Genomic DNA, 21,984 nt, shown 5'->3' with positions numbered 1-21,984 from the left:
CTATGTCATGTATGTTTGGTGCATATTACATTTGTTTTTGTATTGTAAGACTTGAATTTTGATCGTGCCGTAATATACATATCTAATTACAAGTAAATTACAAATGGAAAAAAAATACTCGTGTTTTATTCACAACAAACCATCGATCATCAGTATAAATCAATATGATATATTTAATTTCTGCTAAGTAGGAAAAACCAAAGTTTTGCTAAAAATGCACGAGTTTTAAAAGATTTATTAACAAATATTGTACACATTATGTGTCTCTTTCTAACTAAATATACATATAGACCTCATTCAATAAGTATTGTCAAATATTGACCCATATCTACTTATTTGCAGTGTATTAAGAAATAACTGTCAATACAAGTTGTCGTTTATTTCAATAAATGAAACCTTATTTACTCACACATGATGAACTAGTATATAACGTAATAAAAACCTCATCTGGACAATATTGGCTGCTCAACAGCCACCTAGGCCTGTTTCTAACCAAACACTGTCAGGGTGGTATATTCAACCCCCTTCGAATTAAGTACACTGAATTTCAAAATGTTTTGAAAAAAACACAGACTTTTAAAATAATAATGACACTTTTTCACAAAAAACGTTAAGTAAAATCTACCCTACTCCATGTCAGCAAAAACGTTTGATTTAATAATAATATGCAATAAATTAAGAGTGCACCGGCTATTACAAGGAACAGTTCGGGCGATATCAATTTAAACAAAATTAGTTTGAAGCTTTGTATTGACTACGGTGTTATTAATTTTTCATTTTGTTGAATGCTTATCCGTTACCCGCAAGTTTTAGGTTTTCTTCTGTTAAACAATGTTTATTTTTCTTAATTTCAAACCATCACAAAGAACACATTCACTATTTGGCATTAGCGAGACAAAATAATAAACTATTTCAAGAAAGTATAAAGGCTATTGTGCACCTTTATCAATACAGTATGTAAGTTTATATAATGCAGTTCCTATAGTTGTGTATCATCAATATTATCATAATAGACAACTGTCATATTACTTTTATATTCAGTTAATAAGGAACTTTAACAACGACTTGTAAACAGGTGGTCGTTTCTTAATACTGACCATTGGTTACTATAAGTAAAAGGTGCTAATCATTTTCAAACGTCGCTAAAAATAATTAGCAAATTCCATGATATATATTATACAAAAACGTGTAAATTCTATTTACAATAGTTACTTATCAAGCAAAAATAAAAATAAATCTAAGAAAAATACCTAACACTTTTGCTGACTTTTAATGCTTAAAAATTGCAAGTTCCTTACCTTGAATATTTTGCTGAGAATTATCCAATGTATAATCAATTTGTGACACTCCACTATATCCTTTGTAATAATCCAGATTGTTTTATAAAGCAATACTAGTCCCTCATATACGAAGTACTCCATGCATCCGAATAGTTCGCAATCTAACTCAAACATCAATGAAAACTGGGCCATCGTGTGTATATATTTCAACATCATCGTAACAAGGTCTTGGGGAACAACCAGTGACGTCACACAGCATCAATTCGTACGTCACCACATTTCAATACACATTCCAGGTAATTGGTATAGATGTAACGGCGATTCTGATTGGCTGTCTGTTAATATTCTGCATGGTTGGTTAGAGTTACTTGATGTCAATGGCTGCTGTGTGAAGCTCATTAGACGGTCGATACTGCGTCTGACGCAGACGATCTATCTATAGAACAGAAACATACATATTAAACAACAATAAACTACAAAGACTACCAATCAGGCTTACGATAGGGGTATTCTAGAATCATTTAACCATTGTAGCGAACATAGAATGCTTACGTATGCCTTAATCTCTTTTTCGCAAGCAGTAGTGCTAAAAATAGGAACTTTGAAGCAATTATAGAATTGGAGATTTCTCAATAATGTGTATAGCGTATTGATGAATTTACCATCCGATCAATACAACGGCTTTGACAAGAATTGTAAAGTCCCTTATTTGGAAGTGTTGAGAATAAAATTGTCAATAATCCGTTGTGGTATGTTGTATTTGTTAACGCTTCAGTGATTTGGATGTTTAGCTGATTTACGTTGTATCTCTGTAAGGGTAAATTAAGGTCATCTGACATTAAGGTGATAAAATATCCCATTATCTATTTGTAACACATAAATAGAACAAATAAGTGATGAAAAACGAAATGTTAGACTAAATAAATATATCAACGATTAGGTAGGCTCGAATGCACTTAAGTAATACATCTTGTAGTGCTATTATAGAAAAGATATTGTAAATTTAAGGGTCACTACTTTATAAATGATGTTTGATTAAAATAGGGTTGCACAAGAAAGAAAGAAACGTCGTCAAATGTTCATTTAAAAAAAATCTAATATAAGTATATGTTGATATCGGTTGAAGAATGATGAAACTACCATATGTTCAAGGGTTACATATGTTACACAAATTATTTATAATAAAATGTATGGGTAATAGGATGAAAACTTGATTAATGATATTGAGTCCTAAATGCAGATGAAACTTGTATTTTATATATAGGTTATTAAGATTGACATACATAGACTTTCATACTAGTACAAAATAGAGGCAGTTTATCAGTGGAAGAAAAGCAAAAACATAATTTTATTTAAACAATATTCTGCGACAATATTTAACTGCATTGAAATACTATATAACTTTAAAAATCTAAAATTATATCATTTTTGAAATATTTACAACAGTATTTATAGTTTCTTTTATTTTTGTTTAGATGAGGTTGTTCATACGTTTTCGTTTGAATTTGAATAGCATCATTTATTTTAAATTTCCTGAAATAAACAAATAGTCTAAACAGTGCAGGGCAGCACTTTATAACTCGTTTGTATACAAAACAAACATCCCGTGCAGACCGAATAAAGACATTTATGCGATTCACAAAGAAGGTGCAAAACGTCTGCCGATCGAGATGATCACATGTCAAGACGAATTTATGAAAAAATAGTTCGAAATTTAAAACATTTACTAACAAATGACTTGTTGCAGTCTTCGCGTCTATAAATTTTCAGTTTACACCATGAAGTGCAATATTTGACGCGATGAATGTATTTAAGTTAAATTAAATTGTCGTCAAGTAATTCAAAATTTATCTTTCCATTCAGGTAGAAGATGTGATATGTCCATGGTTGATGAAACCACGTGACCGTCTGTGTAGTAAAGGTGTTGACATACAGCCGGGAGCAAAAAGTACATTGTCACTAAAAATAGATTTTGTATTAATAATATGTCCCAGGTAAATTAGACGTTAGAGGATGTTTGTCAAATATTTTCAAATTGGTTTACAAAACCTTTTTGAAAATATTTTTTACAAAACCTTTTTGAATTTTTTTTGAATTTTTCAGATTTATTTAGAAGCATCACCATGAGCGACAATTTCATTATCAAATTAATAAATAGTATACTCAGCTTTCCTTGCCTGTAAAACATATATAAAGAGAGAAAATAAATGTGAATAATAATGTGAATGTATAAATAATAAACCTTTTTAACATTAAGAATGTAATGCTTTATCATAAAAAAACTGATTAGAGTGTTTTCAAATTGGAATAAATAGTCTAGAAAACCATATCCACAAGAAGAAATATAAAAGTACAATGAAAAGTGTAAAATATTTCTCCAAAAGGAACATAAATTATATTTCAGTGTTTATATAAAGAGTTAAATCACAAAAAAATGAACTCAGAGGAAAATTCAAAACGGAAAGTCCCTAAACAACTCAAAAGCTGAAACACATCAAACGAATGGATACTAAAACCATGTTTCCAAAGAAAAGTTTGTTAAAATGAGCATATAGACTTAGACGATCTTAGTCCTTCAAAGTTTTAAGTATGGTCGTGTAAAACACTCTACAAGTGATAAAATTGAGAATGGAAATGGGGAATGTGTCAAAGAGACAACAACCCGACCAAAATAAAAATAAAACACAACAGCAGAAGGTCACCAACAGGTCTTCAATGTAGCGAGAAATTCCCGCACCCGGAGGCGTCCTTCAGCTGGCCCCTAAACAAATATATACTAGTTCAGTGATAATGAACGCCATACTAATTTCCAAATTGTACACAAGAAACTAAAATTAAAAAAATACAAGACTAACAAAGGCCAGAGGCTCCTGACTTGGGACAGGCGCAAAAATGCGGCGGGGTTAAACATGTTTGTGAGATCTCAACCCTCCCCCTATACCTCTAACCAGTGTAGAAAAGTAAAAGCATAACAATACGCACATTAAAATTCAGTTCAAGAGAAGTCCGAGTCTGATGTCAGAAGATGTAACCAAAGAAAATAAACAAAATGACAATAATACATAAATAACAACAGTCCGAATATAGATGATAATTTTCAAACAAAAGTTTAGTTATGATTCTTATTATATAATTGAGAACGATGTGAATTCAAATAAAAACTATTGCACGTTTTGTTTCCGTAGAGGGTATTTGCCGACCATGCGAAGGTTCAACAGCCAGTCAAAGTATTTGCAAATCACCCAGTCAATAGAGGGCATTGTAAGAAGATATCATATCGTAATCTTTAAATAATGTATATGTATTACAATTCGAAAGTCCATAAAAATAAAGGTATATAAATTGTGATAATCGCATTACTCGTAAACTGCAAGCAAGCACTATGTTTCGTTTTCTTACGTGTCAAGTTTAGATGCAATTAACAGATTAAGTATAAGAATCCAAAATGATATTTTGTATAAAAAAAAGAAGCCATAACTGAACCATTAATTACAGAAAAGACAAAAAACAGAAAAAAAAACACCATTCCATTTGCCAAAAGACACAAGACGGTTAGAAGAACGAATGAAGAAACAAACAAGTGAGAATCGTCGCGTTGTACATGAAATTCAATTTTGGTGATAAATTGAGACGATTCCCTAAGAAAAGAAAACCCGAGAACATTGATGCTGCGACTAATTGAAGATATGTATGGTTGTTTTACATAGTTGTCCTAGAGTCAATCAAATGATGATGAAGTACGTCAAACTTTTGAACATATTAAGTCAACTTTGCGATTTAAGCATCAATACTCTTTCGAAGAAATCAAGACAAGTGATACATACACAAATAAAAGATATATACCACACTTTTATATAAGTGCTATACTACTAAATAGCAATACAAAGTTATAAAGGCAAAGCTGTGACCAATATTATTGTCAATGATCAAGTCAATTTTACATATATTTGTTTTGAAATCTGCCACCATTGTTGCAAAAGTGACGCAGATCAAACTGTATGTAGTTTTGTAGCATTGTGCTGGTTGATATAATAGATAAAGGCAACAGTAGTATACCGGTAATGAAATGGCGTCTCACTTATCCAATGTATGTAAAAGTGCAGTTATAAAGTAAAGTAGCTATTATCTATACTTTATTGTTTGTAAAAATTCAGTCTAGACAAATTCTAGTGAAGACAATATCATTACAGAATTTGAAATAAGACTCAAATATAATGTCTACAATATTAATTGTGCATCCGATATAGCACTTTCGACTTTTATTTTTTGTTTAATAAGCAAAAAAAAAAGAAATCAATTGTTTTGGTCTGTTTGTGTAAGTTTACAGTTCTCCTGGATTATTTATTTTCACTACAAAATCATGTGTGGGGTATTTTTTCACTTGTTTAACAAGAAGTTTGCAGCATATGTCTATATAATACAAACAAGTACTTATTTCAACAGGTGTTAACGTTAAGTTGAACATGTGAAATTCATTTAATTACATGGAACTACATTGTCTAGCGTAAATATTATGTTATTTCCATTGAAAGGGAAACCTTTTTATACTTATACAACGTTGATTTCACATCTTTGAAATATAATCGTAGAAACGGCAAGCTGTCCCTCCTTTGCACTCGTTGAGAGTTCCAACATCTAAACACGGTCAATATATAAACGGTACAAGGACTTTATAGGTATCGACGTTGTTTGGTGAAATACAATGTATATAATACAGGTATTGTGAAAAGAAAACTTAAGCTACTGATTAGGTATAAAATACTGATAAAGTATAAATGTGTGTTATTCTATACACTGAGGGGAAAGCAGAACTACAAATGCATTTAGTGGGAATATGGCATGAAATGCATTAACTATCAAGGCTTATATAGACTAAAGGTATTCAGGTTCGATATGACAAGTGCGACACAGTTTCAGCTTAAGGATGTTTGCTCCTCTTCTTTTTGAATTTTTGTCAGATTTTCGGGATCATCTGGTTTTATCCATGTATTGGCAATAAAAAAAAATTGACCACTAACCCTTACTTTTCTTTTCATATTTTTATTACATATTATTTAAAAAGCCATTTTTCAAAATCTTATAAAATCCTTGTTATTTTTTAATAGTATTCAAAACAAACAGGTGTCAATGTAAAGTGAAAGAAAAATCTAGAGAGAATTATTTCCCGCCAAATTTTCAATGGCTTATGTCTCGAAAACAAGCACACGGACCCTCCATTTTTTTCTGCTTTTGAAGCTTTTTTATTCATATACTTTCAACTTATAACAGTCTTTTAAAAAGCTTGTTATTTTTAAACAGAGTAGCGAACATCCTTAAAGTGTTTGACCTCTCTTGAAATGAGTTTTAAAATGCCTGTTAATTTCCCTATTAAGTTCTCTTTTGTTAAGACTTAATACGCTTAACTTTTCTCGATCGAGCCTTAATCAACAAGCATCGTAGGGATGTCATACCCCCCGTTTTGTTTAACAACGAAGACGTCATGTACGATCCAGATGGAAAAAAGAGGGGGGCAATACAAAATTAAGGGACAAAAATAAATGATAAGTTATAATTAAGTCGACATATCAATGACAACACAAACAATATAGATACGACACACATCTGAGAAAGTGATAAAAAATATAGTAAAACCCTTTTTTTTATAGTACACGTACCAATTTTCATTTTCTTGAAGTCATGAAGGCAACAGACAATGAATATCAAGAACCAACAGGTTTTGAAAATAATTTCCTTAATACATATGAAATGTGAATCATAACTTCAATTTTAAGACAGAAAAACACCCAACAAATTCAATAATTTTGAAAACAGTTTTAAACATTAAAGACTAAAATTCTTCCATATTCGTTAATGCATCTTAAATTGGTCTCAGAAACATAAAATACTTGCAAGCCTTGTTTTGTTAAGTTTGGGGTCTGCTTGGCCAGGTTAACAGCATGAGTAGGTTCCAATTCAAGTATGTTATTCTTATTCCAGAAAAAAATGTATATAAAAAAACAAGTTACGAATATTAATTGTACAGAAGGATTCAGTGCAGATAAGTCAACCAGACCACACATGGATAATGGTAATTCATATATATACTTCTAGTTGTTGTGTGCATTTTTTCTTACTTTAGGTTTTGCTTTATTCATCTTGAAATAGTCTTTATCTTATATTTTGATCACTTTGTTTACAAATTTTCAAACAAAACAATGCTTTTTTAGGTCTCAAATCTAAATATAAACTAATAAACAACCAAATTGAGGTTTAATAGCTCCCTCAAGATTATTTTTAGGATTTATTTGGTCTGATCCATGACTTGCACGGAAAATACTTCGATATCGATTCTAAGAAAGACAATTATAAACGCTGCGCATGCGTATATAGAAAACTAATCAAGGTATCGTACACGAGAGACAGAAATCTGCGTCAGTATTGGTCGCGAAAGGTAAGATCAATACAGTAATGAGGAAATTAAGACGTCATAGATATGCTATATCAGAACAGCTCTGACGTAAAAACAAACTACCATATATGGGAAAGATAAATATGTTTCATCAGAGTATTTCTGATGTCAGAGGCATTGTGACGTTACAACAAGATACCATATATGGCAGGGCTTTATTTGCAGAAGTATTGATATTTAAGTTAAAATTAAATCCGACATTGTGGAGATTAATCGAAAGGTTTTAAGGCCATTTGTCTCGTATATATGGCAATAATCCAAATACTTCTGTTATGAGAAAGTAAACATCAAAGACGTATCATCGGGTGGGTGGCTTGGTATATATTTTATGTTATCCTGTGGCTATAATTGTTCTACTTTTTGTTACATAATGCGATAATCTAAAATGTTAAACGGCAACAGTTTGATTTTCTCGTAAAGGTTCAGGGTTAATGGGGGCGTCTAGAAGATTAAGGTAGGATAATCCAAATAAACGATTTATGCAGGGGAGGGGTTTTGATTTGCGGGAAGGTAATGCAAATGATAGTCTCATGTTCTGATTAAAGTAAATATCATTTTGAGATACATTTTTTTTTGCGTGGTAATAATTCTTTTAATGTAAAATAATAACTGTATGTAACACGAGACTTGTCTGTGTATGGTTTAGAGAAGGCCACGAAGTACACCACGCTTCTGCACTGGCGTTTGAATAAGCAATGCAACAGTTTGTCTAGTGTTACCATATACAGTTGAGAATGGAAAAGGGAATTTGTCAAAGAGACAACAATCCGACCAAAGATCAGAAACAGACGAAAGCCACCTATGGGTCTTAAACAGCACAAAACAAATTCCACACCCGGAGGCGTATTTCAGATGGCCCATAAACACAAATGTGTGCTAGTTCCGTTATACTGGACATCATACTAAACTCCGAAATATATAAATGACTAAAATTCATATATCAAATATATAGTTGATCATTTGTAAAATGCCTCTTTTTTTAATGTAAGAAAATTTTACATGCACAATATCCATTTTAGATTACACGAGACTTAGTTGTTTTAGTGTTGTCAAAATCAACAAAATACAAACAAAAAACTTAGGGAAGGAAACAAAATCTGACATATGGAACATTCACAACTTTGAATACAATCTACTAGATGCGAGGTGAGATATACCTTAGATATTTTAGAGCATTTTTGTGGAATTGTTATGAAATGGATCATTTTTACAAGTCACCTCTCAAAAAAGTATTCCCAATTCAATTTTTTGTTTTTGTTGAACTCATCCACTATTCTTATGAGTGTAATATTTTTAAAGTTGGTCACTAAAGTTATTTTCATTTTATACCCAATTGAGATAATTCAATGCATGTAACAACCAAATAAATAATTAAAGCAAAACAACGTTTTCAGGCAAAACATGTGAATACTGATAGTATACGTATTATAAGTATGACAATAAACAGCAATGTTAAACCTATTCAATGCAAATTCACCAATTAGATCCAGTGGCAAATATTGAATGCTGATTAACAGGACAGTAGAAGTCTAAACATAAGAACTGTATGTTAATAGTTTTGAAGAGTGGATATGGAGGTTAGACTTGTACATTTGACTGTAATTAGACATATTAGGTAAAATGAGAAACATGCCTTGCATTGAGTCATAACCTGTAGCCGAATAATAAGAAACCGTCTTTCCGACCATTGAACATTTCAATGAATATTTATGTTTCTCCTCTAAAAAAGGGACTTAATTGCCTAAGGTTTATTGTGTTTGCTTCTATTGAAGATATGGCAACAGTGTTCCCCAATTTCGTTACCAAATATTCTAAAGCGTACGTTTCCGGTAAAAATGGTAGTGGGACAATAATCATATCTACATATATAATACCAGTAACTGATTAATCAAAAATACATGACCTGGTATTATTTTATGCGTTGTAAAACTATTGGAGAATAGCATTTGCTGTACCGGTACTTGTATCAATTAATTTATCTCCACACTATTTCTTTATGTGGGAGGTAGTCTTATTTTATAAAGATACTGACATTGTTTCTTGGTTGAGTATCGTTTCTGTTTGGTATTGTTTCAGTTATTGGTAGCAGAGGTTTGAACATTATTATATAGATATAGGAAGATGTGGTGAGAGTGCCAATGAGACAACTCTCCATCCAAATAACAATTTAAAAAGTAAACCATTATAGGTTAAAGTACGGCCTTCAACACGGAACGAAATAAGAAAATTTGTCATTCGTTGAACATTTAATTTCGTGTTTCAACTGGTCCCACGAAATCCACGAAAATTGGTATCCAACGAATAATATTGAATCCACAGTATTCGATGAATTGAAGCTCTCTGATTTAAAGACCTATCGAAACCTATCCGACAATAAAGGAGAAACCAATCTCAACATTTTTTATGAATCTTGATAAAATCAAATCCTTAATTGCTGTTGCCCTGATTTTTCGCGTATATATCCTTGAATATCCTTCAACAAAAAAATGTCCTTGTTTTTAAAATAGTTCTTATATAAATATAAATGCACAAAAATACCGAACTCCAAAAAATTCAAAACGGAAAGTCCTCAATCAAATGACAAACTCAAAAGCTCAAACACATAATTCGAGTCATATTCCGGACTTATTTTATGCATAATACATGTATCCAGTGAATAACTTTGATTTTGTATTTGTTAGATTCAAAAGAAGTGAGATAATGCAGACTTCTTCTTTTACAGGTTAAAATATTTGTCTATTGTCTAAACGATGTACTTATCAATGAAATTCACTATTTTCAATTGATAGTTGAATTGTCAAGAAAGACATAATTGTATTACTTCCTGACACTGTATGCACGTTATGTGACAACCGAATGACAATTATGGGAGGTCATGTGAAATATGTTCTCTTCCTTAACAGATTGACTTTGAAGTGTTTATGTTGTTTTCCTTAAACTTACCTGTAGGTTATAAACAACCAATATAATATCAAGATTTTATGAAAACAAGGGATCGGCCTCAACAGAAGGAAATTCGTCTGTATGAAATGATGATATGAAGCATGATTTCAATAAGACAAATTTTCAACGATTCTAAACGATGCGGAAGTAAGCAACTATACGTCGTCATACGGTTTCCAAGCAAGATCTACACCCATAACGTATTTTCAGCTGTAAAAGGCACCGACATGTCAAAATGTGAAACAATGCAACAACAAACAAAAAAACAATGGACTGATTCATTGCATAGCAATTGGAAGCAAAATAGATATTACAGACAGCCAAAGACAATCATTAAGTTTTGGCCACGAGCATCACTGAAGAGACATGTATAGTCGAAATGCGCATCTGGTGCAAGAAAATTGGTACCGTTAATTTCATTAAAAACTCATTAGTGAGGACAGACAAAAACAAAGGGTAAAACTATGTCCTCCTTTAGGGGAGAAAACCTGTTGTGAGCGCTCAACCCCATTTCATAACCCGGGACAGTAGTGGGACTGGACCACGGAATAATATATTAACAGTGTATAACAGCTTAAAATAAAAACAAACTGTACAATCAGTGGCGAAACAGCACAACTGACAATTGACATGTTGTTGGTAAATTTTGGAGGGTCATAAATGTAAAGAAAAAGGCAAGAATCATTTGTTCATTTTAAATTGTTCAACGTCTCCGTATATCTGATTTTTCTCATTTGATGAATTTCAATGTGAAACAATTCAATTTGGAAACCAATTATCCAATCGTTTTGTGTGTAGATTTGTGTACTTGTCTTTTAGTTGTTTTTCGTTGGACAATTGTCTTGTCTGTTTTAAACTTACAAGTAGTTCAGGTAGAATCTTCTGAATTGTTTTTTTAATCTTAAAACTACTTAAAACTTGAAGTGTCAAATGCTTTTTTCCTTATCATACGTTTTTTGATTGAGTTAAGTCTGCCAATTTATATTTTATCGTGTGTTTTTCTATGTTGTGATGTTATGCTATTTTTTTCAGAAAAAGGGAGAAGGTTTGGATCCATTAAAACGTTTAATCCCGCTGCAAATGTTTGCACCTGTCCTAAGTCAGGAATCTGATGTACAGTAGTTGTCGTTTGTTTATGTAATATATACGTGTTTCTCGTTTCTCGTTTTGTTTATATAGATAAGACCGTTGGCTCTCCCGTTCGAATGGTTTTACACTAGTAATTTTGGGGCCCTTTATAGCTTGTTGTTCGGTGTGAGCCAAGGCTCCGTGTTGAAGGCCGTACTTTAACCTATAATGGTTTACTTTTTAAATTGTTATTTGGATGGAGAGTTGTCTCATTGGCACTCACACCAAATCTTCCTATATCCAGGTATAAATGAACTTAAACGAATAAACCAAATAATGATTTTGCAATTTTTCTAAATTGAGGTCAGTAGTATGACCTGTCTCTGGTGACCCCTTTTTTCTATGGTTAATTTTATTTTCAAACATTTTCATTATTTATGTATGAAGATCCATTAAGGATTCAATTAAAATGAGGTTCAAATTACCAAGTGTTAAAATAAAATATTGAATTGAATAGTGTTTTTGAAGAGCAGTGATTAGCCGAATGATTGTCTAAGGAGTTCAGTGGTAACATATATAACTACTACTAACATAGTTACCGTATAAGGAGAAAGACTTGAAACGACCTTTTACATACGTTTCATCGTATTCACAAATAATTAGGTGGTTTAAACCCAATGTCTCAACTCACTATCGATCTGTTTTTGTGGTCATAGATATTTCAAGTCGGTTAACAGTGGAGTCACTTAAATTTTGAATTGACTGGTGGTGGTGTTATAATTCCAATGTTGATATTTGACCCAGCGCGGATTTGCATAACGGATGATATATATATATATGTAGAAACAGACGCTTACCCAGTCTCCTTCCTTTTAAAATTCATGCGATTTCCACCAATTTTCAAACCTGATTTGTATCATTTTAATGGATTTATAAAATTTAATAACCGGTAACCTGCTGTTTTTTTTCAAATTTCAATCATTGTTATAATATGCCACCCGACCGTCCACGATGTGGGATGGGGTTTACAGAATAGACAAAGTGAGCCTTTTCTAAAGACAAATATGACAAAAACTACACAACCTTAGTGCATTAAGGTTAGACAAGTAATGATAGAAACGATGATGAATTATGTTATGTCTTGTTATGTTATTTAAAGTTCACTTAGTTGCATTTTTTGTGAATAAGGATTTTACAGGTTATTGACATATTTACTGCGTCTGGTTATTATTGTTTTGTGAATGAAGCCTATTTTCAGTGAGGAATTTTTTGTTGTTTCTAGCGATTACTGGAAATTTATCTCCTAGTAATTTCATATAAGTTTAACTTTCAAATTTAGTAAAAAAAAAAGTTTGAAAAGTAGCACAATCGTAGTTTCATATCTTTGGCTATTCCTGCCTAATGAAATCCCGTTTAAACAGTCAACCGTATTTGAGAGACAAAATAATAGAGTAAAGTCGTATGTTTTTTTAATTTTTTTTAAATACTCTAGGTTATAAATAACCCTAAAACGCTATATGTATAGTAATTTACACAAATACTGCATCGTACTCAATTTATGCAACGTCTTTTTCTGGTTTAATAAATAGCCTATGTTTCCGCATGTCAGTCAAAGAAGTGTGTAGTTGTGTAAATAATTACATATATCAAGTACAAGAAATACATAATTAATGTAGAAATATGTTAGACAAAAGTAACGAAACTTCCGTTCTCACATGGTTGAATGGTCTGCAGGGCGTTCTCCTTGTATTTATTTCCGTTAATTTTGTAACGCTATTTCTGATTCGCTGACGTAATTTTTGTCAATGTAAGTGTGGCATTGGAAACAAAACGATTGGTGGTTTTATTTAGAAATACTTTTAATTGGTTAATTGACGAAACGTACTTTTAAACTTAATTTGCATAAAATAAACAAGTCAGAGTGACATCTTATGACATATGTGTCCATCAATTGCACTTTTTTGCATATTATTATTGTGTAATTACACAGCACATATAACCACATTTTACAAGGCACAACCAATCAGATAGTCGAGATGCGAAGAAGCGGAAATTCTACCAACAGTCTGAAATTATGATAGAGCTTATACTTTGGAAAAACCAAGCAAAATATTATAAATCTTCATGAAAATAGGCGTTGGCATTGCAATTGTAAGACATATTTGATGACATAGCGATAACCAATTAGGCAAGTTCTTCCTCATCACAAATTAAGGGGAAGTTGTAATTCAATTGAAATATATTAACAATTGAATTATGATGACCAAATCCAAATCAAGAAAACTTTACTATTTATTTTGTGCATATGATTTATTTTATTAATGAAATCCCCATGCAGTCTGTTTTAGGATAAAATCCCCCTCTTTGATATATGTCATTATAAAACAATTGATAATCAATATTTTTACATGAAAAGACCAGTCATAATTATGAATAATAAAGACAACGATTGGTAATGGAATATTTATACTTATGTAATATACAAGCAGGGTACCAGGAAGTACAGGGTAACCTTTGGTATCCGATAAACTGGGGGAGCACTGTCGGATTAAGCATAGTGTCGGAATACTGAGGGTTTTTTTCGCAATGATGGGCATATTTTGGGACCATGAAAATATGACGGTTAAAGCAGGATGTTAAAACACTCAGGTGTCGGATTAAACAGATTGCACTGTTCTAAAATTATTGGACAGACAATAACAACCTTTACACTCGACAACATCGAAAACAACAGCGAAAACTCATGGTTGAGATGGTCGGACTCGGTGCATGCACAGTGTTGTAGAGTTAAACCAGTTTAAAATCAATAATATATCTATAAAAGTACAGATATTGTTCAGATATTTTGTATTTTTTCAAAATATTTAATGGGAACTGCATGTTGTTTAATGATTGTAAATAAATATATGGAAGTCTTAGTCTTTTTGCATTTAATTGGTCAAATGTTTTGCAAATTTGTTTTTTCTTGAAATTCAATCACGTGATTGTTATAGTGGTTACGTAAACGTTTATCGTCATGCTTGACGATCCTATTATTTTTTAAACGTGTTGACATGTGCGTCCCAGAAGTACATTTTAGTTTTACGTAAACATGTATTAAAGTTAACAAGTAACACGCGCACATCCGGTCTTTTCTCACAAAATATAATCCTGAAAGAAAGCTTTTGTTGGGCTTCTATATCTGCGTAGCTAAGAGCAGCTGAAAGGAAAATGAGGGACAAACTCAAAATACAAAACTTTCATTTAGGCATTTGAAATTATTTACCGTTCAACTTGCTGTGTATATAATAAAAGATTAAAACCAGTTGCAACATGAAAACAATTACCTGATATTGAATGATTAATCCAAATATGTGCTGTATTTTCTTCTCATACTTCAGTTTAAATTGTAGATGAGTACAGTGATTATATGGCCATTTTGAGATGTCCCCTCGATACGACTCTCCCTCAATATCGAATTTGCTGTAGAAAAACGTCATCCTCTTTCATTCATAAGCATATTATGATACTGAGTTGTTATCAGTAAGACTTCTAGAAACCTGTAAAGATATATGAAATACGCACTGTTGATATTCATTGACGACAGAATACATTTATTGAATTATTTACTTTTTTTATAAATATCCCTGTCAAGCTAATAACATTTGTACTTTGTCAGGAAGGCATCAAGGAACGGTAAGTTTTTTTTTTATCCTATATAATTCATGTTTTCTACTATTTGTGAAAAGAGATACACGAGGGGCGAAAGAAACCAAAGGGGCATTTAAAACTCATAATTCGAAACAAACTGACAACACCAATACAATTATAGATGAAAAGACAGATAAGTTCATATAACACTGACACAGACAAAAATACAGAGAACACACACATGACGTTGAGACACCTCGGGTGTGGTCAGATTTTCTGAAAGGACAAGCAGATCCTGCTAATAGATTATACGGGTCGCACAACATCGGTCGAATAAAAAACTAGAACGTCAAAACAAACAACATTTCTCACAATACGACACGACACAATGCAGCAAAGTTGGAAAAGCAGGAACTTATAACCAAGTCAAACTTCGCGGTGGATTCGTTTTTTGCCCTGAATGATAAACTTTTATCAAAAATGCCATCCAACAATTAAGTACGCCTTATTTTCATATTTATATTATACATGTGTCGTTCAAATCCCAGCTGTTGGAATGCTAATTAAATACGGAGTTAAAGAGCATTGAAAATAAGAAAAGTTGGACAAAAGCAGTGTCTGTTCCGCTATTACGAATCATCGTCTTTGCGAATGTTTTTACCATACACTTTGTCCGTTTTAGTGTCATTCGTTGGTCCTATAAATAAGAAAAGGAGGGGAGGATGGGCTTGTGACTACATACATGCGGCCATCTTAAACAGAAATATAGTTTAACTTTTTATAAATTTCAAAACAATCAATTTAATCCTGGTTGTGTCCGTAAAAATTTCAAATCTATAATTTGCAATTTAGAACCAATGACCAACACGTTTCTTTGTCAGCAAGGTGTCTCAGAGACTCGGTTGTCTAGTTAGTCGAACCACAGTAAGTTACCTATCACTAGCAAGTCAACACTGAAGTTGTGAGTTCGAGTCATGCACTCGTATGTAATCTTAATTAACTAGAATTGTCAGTTTTCCTCTCGAAGGTTGATGGATTTCTGCGGGCACTACGCCTTCTTCCACCAATAAAAACTAACCCCCACGAAATAGCACAATAGTGTTGAGAGTGCGTTAAACTCTGATCAATCAACCAATACTTGTAAGCAGCATCTTTTATGAAAGAAATCTAACTAGGATTCACAAGCCAAGGAGGGATATATTAATAGTGTATTTTACTTTCAATCATGAGAATTCATGCCTTCGCTCAATGGGGAAAACATAGTGTACAGAAATGTTTACAGTCAGATTTATTATAGTTTTGTGGTTTGAGTCATTCATAAATAAAGCCTTAGTGCATATTATTTATTTCAGATGAACATACAACTTGACATTAAGATCTTAAACTTTATCAATGACATTAGGTTACAAACATGTAAGTAGTATGAAAATGAAACACATTTTATGTGATCATTAATGGTTTTCAAACAATGGACCGAGTTTTCTGAATTAATAAAATTGAAAAAAGCTTCATATACAACACTTAAAGTAATGTTAACGTGTATTATTACTTTTTTGGGGGTAATATTAGAGTTAGACAAAAATTAACAGGTGAGTATTTACTTGTATATACAAATATACACATATTCTACTAAAACATCCTTTTTCATAATATTTGGCGTGTTAAACATGCAAATACGTGTTTAAAAGTTTCATTTTGGTTAAATTCGAGTTGGACCAAAGTAAGTAACAGATGTATCCTTCCATTATGTACTCATATACACATATTCTACTAAAACATCTTTTTTCGTCAGATTTAGTATCTATGACAACAGAGGAGGCTTCAGTGGGTACTCCCCCTCCTTTTAAATCACCAGATTACTTATAAACAAAGTATACAGGTCTGAACTGATTTTATTCTCTGTTTAAATAGAAATGCCTTCGGTCATGTCGCAAGGTCGCCAGTCAAACCTCTCAGAGGTATCAAGTCGGATTTGACCATGTTAGAACCATTTTCATGTGCAGATACATAAAACACTTATTTAAAGCTAAGGTGGGTTTAAAGTGATACCTAACAGCTGAACTAAAATTAATTTGGCTTGTTTAATTTTCTTAAAATTTTAACAAAGTATTTACTTTGACCCTTTGACAAAAATATAAAAAAAAAAAAAAAAATTGAACCAACCGTTTAATCAGAAAAATTACATTGGTTATATAGCAGTTTGACGAACACTTATTTTGATCATTGAGAAGCTTTATATTCTCTTAAGAACACAACGTCATATAAACGTTCTACTGATATTACAGAGTTATTTCCCTGTAGTGTTAGGTACCACCTTAGAAGCAATCAATCATCAGTCAATCATAAAGCAGTCACTTTATTCCAAGATAAGGTTGATGGATTTCATGCAGGGGGTTAATTATCCCGCCACCTATATTAAATAAGTTATTTAAAAGAGTATATATCCATTGTCACAACGCATTTAATTGGTGTATAGTAGTATTAAGTTAATCCGTCTGTCAACATTTAATCGGAAAACGCCTACAAGGCTAGTTTACAAGCTAATATAAAAGTGCAGCATATCGACCGGTGCAATATTTCTAGGCGGAGAAATGCTTTTTTTTAATAAAAATATTACCCCCCCCCCCCTTTTAGACCTAATATATATAGATCAATCATTCCTCCTTAAAAAAAATGTAGTCACCCTTTCGTCATTTGAGTTTCAAGTACCGTACATAAGGATTGTTGGTATTACAAATTTTAAAATACATATTTGCATATAATTAAAAAACATGTGATATTTTAAAAAAAAAACTATATATTACGTGGTATAATTTAACTCTAAATCAGAGACATAATATCGTAGAAAGTTTGCCACTAAGTGGACTGAACGGTCTTCAACAATAAATAAATGCGATAAAGGGCCATACAAGACAAAGACAAAACGGCTTACGAGTGAAAATTATATTGTAATTATTCTGCTCATTTTTGGCTCCGTGATTGGCAAATAAAATATTTGTTTGTTTGTTTGTTTGTTTTGTGTACAAAATTTTATACGAAAAACAAAAATGATATACAATGTACACCAGCAAACGACAACCAATACTGAGTTACAGGCTCCTGACTTGGGACAGGCACTTAAAGTGTTTGACGGGATTAAACATGTTTCGGGGCCCCCACCCTCCCCTTACAGGTAATAACTTTGTAACAGCGCCATATAAAAACAAACTTTTGACTAATCAGTTAAGCTGCAGCAAATTTCTTGTAAATTCATGGACTTAAGATTGCTTTTCGAAATGTTTTTGCCTCAGTTAGCATGGGCTGTTTTTCTTCAGTTTGGTGCTTTTATTGTGTATAGTTCACTTTCAGAGGGGCAATCTAACTGAATATAGAAAAAAAAAGTCGAAAGATAGTCTCATTTTTGGGAGCTAAACGAGTACATATGTGTGTGTGTATGTAGTTTCTAAATACAAACTGCGATATGGGCTTTTCTCATTGTTGAAAGCCGCACAGTGATCTATAGTTGTTAATTTCTGTTTCATTTTGGTCTCTTGTGGACAGTTGTCTTATCGGCAAGCATACCACATCTTCTTTTATATATATATATATAAAAAAAAAAAGTCAAACGATTGTATATTACATAAGTCCCACCTACGACAGTACGTTTTCTAGTACATCTGTTAATCCGCCCTCTCGTATCAGGATACAAATCTTGGAGTGCTGTAGGTTAAAGTTTTGTTTTAGGGCAATTTGTGGTCGCATAAACCTGAAGCTTTGTACACGTGTGGATTGTGAATTGATTATTGTTATTACTATGGCGAATGTGTTTTGACGAAGATATCATGCACGATTCAATAAACATGATAAAAGATAGTGTAAGAAAGGCTGCATGGTGTCTGATAAGCGCAGAATTTAGCCCAACAATATAAATTTAGTTTGCTCCTCTGTAAGTGTAACATACTTTCATCGCACTATGTCCAGCGCCCTAGACCACATGACCCATCAGGCTATATCAAATTATAGCTTGCTTTCGTAAGTCGAGAAGCGCCTTTCCTCGTCGGCTTTCTCTACAGTTGTAAAACAGTACATTATGCAGGGGCAGATCCAGCCATTTAAAAAAAGGGAGGTCCCAACCCAGGACAAAGGGGGGTTCCAACAATATGTCCCCATTCAAATGCATTGATTGTCCAAAATAAGGGGCGGTTCCAAACCCCGGAACCCCCCCCCCCCCCCCCCCCTTTTGGGATCTGCCACTGCACTCTGTATGTAGTGATATGTCAGATATACCAGCTACCACAAATGGAAGAATCTAGGGCATCGATCTTACATTGGTTTAGAACTAAATATCAAACAGTGACAACATATTATCACGTACATGTATAATAAATGACGGGGTGGGCAGGGAAAAGGAAACATTGGAATGAGGGACTGGAAGCGAGTTAGGGGAAGTGAAGTAGGACTCATGGGTAACCGGAGAAAGAGGGGGAGTAAAAAAAAGGGAATATTTTTTACTGGGAATTGTTTTTTACCGATTTTTTTTTTCGTTGGCAGGGAATGAGTAGAAAAGAAAGGGATAATTGGGGAGGGAAGTAGGGAAGTGGGAGTTAGTGGTAGGAACTCGGGGATTCCCCTGATCACCCCTTCATACATACTGCGTGAGAACAAAAGCTTCTATACTTAAACGTACCAACAATATTTCAGAACACAACATGCAACAACGATCGCCAATCAGAACTGAACATCAAGGAACGACAATCCTAGACGTATTCCAGATGCGATAACAAAGGAACATTATTCCTACATTTGTAAATGTATATACATGTATATATAGCATCATGCATCAACAAACTTAATCGTACACAGTCAGAGGCAGATCTAAAAGGAGGGGGTGTCAGGGAATTGGAACCCATCTTTTTTTTTTACGATAAATGCTTTTGAATGGGGACATTTGGTTGATATCGCTTTTAAATAGGAACATATGGTCGGATCCCCCTTTTCTAATCCTGGATTGGAACTTCCACCCTTTTTTTAAACCCTGGATTGAACCACCGTTTTTAACGATCATGGATCCATCCTTGTTCACTCATATTAGTTGCCTATTGTAGGTTTTCTTTCAGGAAAATCTTTTCAAAATTACTAGATCTGTTGATTATCTGAAAAGAGGATAGAAAAAGATAACACACCTAAGCGTGTTTCTCATAGAAAAGTACATTTCCTGTGCATGTTTATAAAATATTAAGCGGCATGTTCATGTCAAAACAAAACATGACTCTTCAATGTAAAGACGTTTTTCGGGTGATGCTAAGTTGACAGTAAATTGGTTTCGTAGTATGAAAACAAAGCACTACTCCCCCCACAAAAAAAAACCCAATACCCAATAGTCCAAAAAAGGGTATTTAATATATATAATGTCTTCAGACGCTTTTAATACTTACCAGACACGTGACATCACAAAAGTCAGCTGAATACCAAAGAGTGAAATATTTCTTAATTGGTAGCAAGGCGGCAGTAAAACTTTGATATTATCACGTAAATCCGTTTCTATGTAATATTTAATATGACTAAATGTCATTTCAACGTATCCATTCTGTGACGTAATCCAGGCGATGATTCGCACATTGTTGACGAATTAGCACATATTTTCTTTAACTTCCATGTTGTCAAAAAAAAATTCACTGGTCAAGAATATATCCATTTGTTAAACCCAATGTCAAATGCAAGCCTCGAAGATTTCATCTCCATGGACTCTTCTCTCTTTGGCCTTTGGACCTTTTGTTAATAAAATAAATTATTCTTAAAATTTTACAAAACTACTACATGTTCTAGAAGAGTTTATTTTGGAGAACCTTCATTGATATAAAATAAATCTATATATACCCTAGGATAAGGTAAATACGTAAAGACTAACAATTATGTACGTTATGAATACAAAATTTTCATTATGACGCAAGCAATGACAGTCTCGTAGCGTAGCAACGATTCGAATTGCACACTGATTGCGTTTTTCTATCGATTTAGCGGAAACTATTGGAAGTGCTCTACCAAATGCTCTCGTTTGTTGTTATAAATTTAGCATTGATCGACTGCTAAATTTAGATCAACTTCGTCAGCAGACGATCTATTCACCATCATTATGACGTAGAAATGTTTCTATATTTAGACACATGACGACCTTACAATAATCGAGGTATTGTGCGTTATTAAGTCGTGTTAACCTACCGTGACGGTAACTGACTGTCAATTCAAGTGCACGTTTGTGCTTCGATTACTATGAAACTGTAGGACGAATGTTTATTTTAACAATATAGTACTTTTATATTCTATTTTAATAGTAAACCCATACCACGAAATCAACTGTGTAAATATGAATCGCTATAATATGAGTGCGTTATGATGTTGGGTATAGGGAAAACGGTAGACTAGTATTCATTCTTCCATAGGCGACAATACTATCATATTCTAAATTTACTTCTTATTATATTAAAAACCTGGTGTGTGGTATTATAACTTTATTGTACCATTGCTTATATAAACAGATATGGTATGCTTGCCAATGAAATGAGACAACTCTCCACAAGAGACCAACTGTCACAGAAATTAACATTTATTGGTCACCGTACGGCCTTCAACAATGAG

At 32.8% G+C, this 21,984-nt stretch overlaps 1 protein-coding gene across 1 annotated transcript in view; it reads right to left on the bottom strand.

Annotated features, from left to right (window-relative positions):
* Nucleotides 1-21,221, bottom strand: part of LOC134695465 (probable nuclear hormone receptor HR38) — a 33,482-nt gene extending 12,261 nt beyond the window's left edge. Inside the window, exons 1-3 of the mRNA XM_063556733.1 lie at nucleotides 20,784-21,221; nucleotides 15,066-15,278; nucleotides 1,299-1,716 (exon numbers count right to left, since the gene is read on the bottom strand). The gene's annotated coding sequence lies outside the window, so the exon portion shown is untranslated. The remainder of the gene's footprint in view (nucleotides 1-1,298; nucleotides 1,717-15,065; nucleotides 15,279-20,783) is intronic.
* Between the last annotated feature and the right edge of the window lie 763 nt (nucleotides 21,222-21,984).

The sequence above is a fragment of the Mytilus trossulus genome, chromosome 13 (genome assembly GCF_036588685.1).
Source record: "Mytilus trossulus isolate FHL-02 chromosome 13, PNRI_Mtr1.1.1.hap1, whole genome shotgun sequence".
Taxonomy (NCBI): Eukaryota; Metazoa; Mollusca; class Bivalvia; order Mytilida; family Mytilidae; genus Mytilus; species Mytilus trossulus.
This window is presented reverse-complemented; position numbering and strand designations above follow the sequence as displayed.